Source organism: Cephus cinctus, unplaced genomic scaffold, assembly GCF_000341935.2.
Source record: "Cephus cinctus unplaced genomic scaffold, Ccin1 Ccin1_scaffold0997, whole genome shotgun sequence".
NCBI classification, from domain to species: domain Eukaryota; kingdom Metazoa; phylum Arthropoda; class Insecta; order Hymenoptera; family Cephidae; genus Cephus; species Cephus cinctus.
Window position 1 is genome coordinate 670,496 of NW_014333542.1, and position 4,233 is coordinate 674,728.

The window sequence follows — 4,233 nt, forward strand, 5'->3', positions numbered from 1 at the left end:
GGGGGGGGGGGGGCGGAGGGGGCACCGTCAGGCCTGTGTCTCGCTGGTTCACTCGCGGGGCCCTTCAATTACGAGTAAAGTGGCTCGTTCGCATTGTTAATGCGCGTACCAGCTTTACGAGCCAATTTATGCTTTCCCGTTACAAATGGAGACGGCGACGCCGCCGCCGCAGCCGTCGCGGCGAAGGTGGCCGAGATTTATTTGCCGAGGGGGACCCGTAGCGCGTGAATTATTAAACGATAGCGCCTACCTCTTCCTAGCACACTCTTGGCTCTCTCTCTCTCTCTCTCTCTTTCTCTCTCTCTCTCTCTCCCCCTTTCAATGCAGATACTCAACCAGTCTCTCTTTATTGCATATTTACGTAAACGGCTATAACAAGAATTCCCTGAAAATCCCCTTTACGCTCTGATACAATCCACCTGTATACAATATCCATTGGGCTTCGTTTTCGATCCGGCATTTAGCACAAAGGACCGACCAACCCGAACAGGGATCAGCCGTACGTTAATTATCCCAGCTGGTTTCGATCAACGCAAAACTACAGGGTGTAAGTTTGATTTTAAAGAAATTTTCATCGAACTAATTATAAGATTTTAAAAGATACTGTACCTCGTAGAAGAAAAGTTCATCAAGTAGAAGCGGATCCGACGAGTACGATAAGTGCTTGAACGAGGAACACAAAGGTGCTGGTGGAAGTTGAAGGAATTTTGAGAAAAGAGTAAAAAAAAAAAGTATAGTTTTTCCCACTGGACCAAGAGCAGACAGAGGAACGGTGAGAGATTAATGGACCGTACGGAGGGATGCTGCCGGTTAGGTGCGCACGTGTGTACGCCGCCTAATATCAACAAGTGGAACGTCTCGGGAAGATGGAATTGAAGGGAGAATGTTAAGTCGAGTGGAGACTGTGGTGGACGAGCACGAGGATGAGTGTAAGGAGGAAAGCATAACAATCCGTCAACGCGTTTATGGTCCTGGGAAGAGAGAGAGAGAGAGAGAGAGAGAGTCGTCGATTCCTGGGAGTAGAACGAGGTTTACCGTGTACGTAAGATACTCATCTTGTGTCGGTGGAAGTGCTTCTCTAATTGGTCAGCTTCGATAAGCCTCGAGGAATCTCACTTGGAAGTCACGAACGCACTTGGTAACTGCTGGGACGAATATTAGGAAGTTTCCAGGTCTTATGGAACAGATACACGCGAGACTGTAACGTATATTTGACGAAGAGGAAGAAGGATTGTTAACGAATTTCAATAAAGCGAAAAAGTCGCGACGGCAGTGGCGGCGGCATTCGATTGAGATTTTTCAGGGCAGGTGGTATCCCTTAGTAAATCGCATTGTAAGCAATCCGGAAGGCAGCCACCTGGCGAATCAATATCCCTAGCAAAGGAGGATCGTCGCCGCCATGTAAATTCGCGATAATGTCCATAGGAAAAATATTCGTAACCTCACTCGAAACTGTTGGTAACGTCGAATGGCTGAAACAGCTGTGCGATAACTTACTGGGATTCGGTTAAGGTGAAATATCTAGGGACTTTTCATTGCACGTGGGTTTTGGCTGACGGATACTTTTTACGACGTCCGATTGGTCGACGTCTAGGAGCAGCGTTGTCGTATGCTCGCTGTGCTGTCTACTACGCGGGGACTTCGGGAGGTTCGTTGGGTTTGAGGCTAACGCGCGGCTGTTGGCCGAGTCGAGACGGATTAAGGAGTTGAGAACCGAAGGGAAGAGAAAGAGAGGTAGGACGGACGGAGATGGAAGTAAAAAGAAGATAGAGGAGGTATGTATAGTTGCCGGTTCGGTGAGTTTTTGACTGTCTGGCGCTAACTGCGGTTCCCTACCCGATACGCCGCCACCCCGTTCTACCCATTATAACGTAGGTTCGTGACTCCCCCTTGGAACCTTTATTCTTTAGCTATTCATTTAGTCCATCCCACCAGAAGGGGAGCTCTGGCCGGGGCGACCATTTTGTGCACCCGTACACCTACCTGCTCCGGATACCACGTAGTGACTGGAGGAGGTGGCACGTGGGAAGGCTTACTGAATTAGAAGGGAGAAGAGCCTCTCTTCTGTCTCGTCCACGGGAATAAATGGCACGTCGGTAACCTGGCTCATATCGCCGAACGTCAGGAGTCGATGTTGATTCTTCTCTTTTCTTTTTTTTTTTAAACTAGGTACTGCTCCAATTTTTTTACTACTTCCACGTACCTACAGCCAGTCGAATCGATATTCGAAGCTTCCAGACTGTTCTTACTTATTAATAAGGTTCTTGCCTTTTTTTTCTTTTCTTTTAGGTCAGGTCGCTGGGTGGGTATATGATCCATCGAGATATTGAGGCTAGACGCTTAGCCATGTGGTTTGTTGCTTTATGGATAGTGGCTTTTAGAATTTTCTCGCTCTTGTTACTGCTTTGGTTCTGGTGTGTATTATATATATTTTTTGTTGACGGAATGGGAGCGAAGACTGCCAACAGGGCAGAAAAGTACTCTGAAACAGAGAGCACGACTCGATCGACCAGGACAGCAGGGGCACCGACTCCGCCGACTTCCTATGCTTCCTGCTGCCTTGCTGAGAATGGAGCCTTCTCCTCATTTCTTCCATACATGGCGAAACACTCGGACCTTCAGCGGCAGCACTTGTTTGGTCGTAATTCTGCTTTAGGTCATGGGCGGTGTCCCCCGTTCGTCTGGCTGCGAGGACGGAGTGCGCCGTACGAGCGCACGAGCAGGAACGCCGCTCAGGTTTCTCCGTTTTATGTTCTCCTGAATTCACGGCCAGAGAGACGCAGACGTGCAAGATGGCGCATGAATACGTTCCGCACGGCGCACGACGGGGACGCAGACGCTCCCGTCACGGCTTCCATTGCGAGTCAACAGGAACCCATGCAACCCGTGGTCTTTAGTCTATTCTTCTTTTTTCTTTCGATATTTTTACAGATTTTCAACACGGTTTGGATCGTTAGATTAATAATACTGTTGTTTTTTTTTTACTGGGAGGCAATGAAAAATTTACTGGGATCCAATCGTGGATGTCTGACGGTGCGTGGATTTTTTATTAGATCGGCGTTGTATGGATTAGTGATTTTTTGAAAATATTTTTTTTTAGGAGAGTGCATTATTTTTTTTTAAAGATTTTTCAAGGAATTTCGTTATTCTGAGAAAGTGTCGGGAGAGCTCGAGATCGTTATGTAACTCCATCAACCGGAGAGAAACCCCGTAAACATGGCTTCCCGTAACTCGCGCGCACTGTTGATGGGATATCTTAGCGGAATAATAAGACGCTTACGAAAATCTTGAAAAATAATAATTTAATTCACATTATTTTATCAAATTGGTAAACCAATAGAAAAGTTGAGAAATAATGTAAAAAAAATTGCTGTAAAAAAAGAATTGTGTTAACTCATCCACAGGCAAGTAAGACGAGAATCGATGAGCTCCTAGGGACTTTTGCGTTCAGAAAAAAAAAGTCAAGTAATGGAAATTTTTCCCTAGGAATTATCGAGGGTGAAAAAGTGTGAGAAGTCGATTTCCCAAAGCGTCTATCCACTTCCGTAAATTCCAGAAGGAAATCATCGACAACGAGAAGTGTCGCCATCGTCTGGCGAATTTACGAAGCACGAAAGCTTCGCGCATCATCCCCTAGTGATTCGCGCATGGGAATCGTTAAACCACCCCCTCCGCCGCCCCAGCTCCTGTCTCACCTTCCAAGGATGGAAATGGCACCCCCGCACCAGGCTGGTAATTCCTGCGCCGTGCGCGTGTGATTTTATCGGCGGCGAACACGTCCGACGGGGTTGGTTACCTAGAGTCTCGTAAGGGTTGCGAGGGCACTGCGTGCGTCGAGTAAACATTTTTTAAATTTTTCTAAAAAATTTTCATCAAAAGTTTAAATCGGACTTCCCTCGTTAACGATAGAAAAATTTTAAAAAATAAAAATTACAAGAAAATTTCAGAAACCCAGTAATCTCCGATGCCAAGCGTTAAATCTTCAACGGAATGCAAACACGTTTAACCCAGCGTCATAGGATCATATGGGTGAATATTTGGTCGATTATATCATGTAGTTTCAGTCCAGCTGAGAAATTCAATATTATTAGACGTGCACCGATGACTCGTGATTTCTGCTTTTCCGCATCCGATCCTGTAAACATGTCAAGACCACAAATCTGAATGTAACAGTTTATCCCCCTTTCGCCTTGAATAAAGTGATAAGTCTCAAAATCCAACCCCCCCCCCCCC

General features: G+C 46.3%; 1 protein-coding gene across 1 annotated transcript in view; it reads left to right on the forward strand.

Moving 5' to 3' along the window:
* Positions 1–4,233, forward strand: part of LOC107271606 (ras-related protein Rab-37) — a 54,860-nt gene that overhangs the window by 8,069 nt on the left and 42,558 nt on the right. The window lies entirely within an intron of this gene.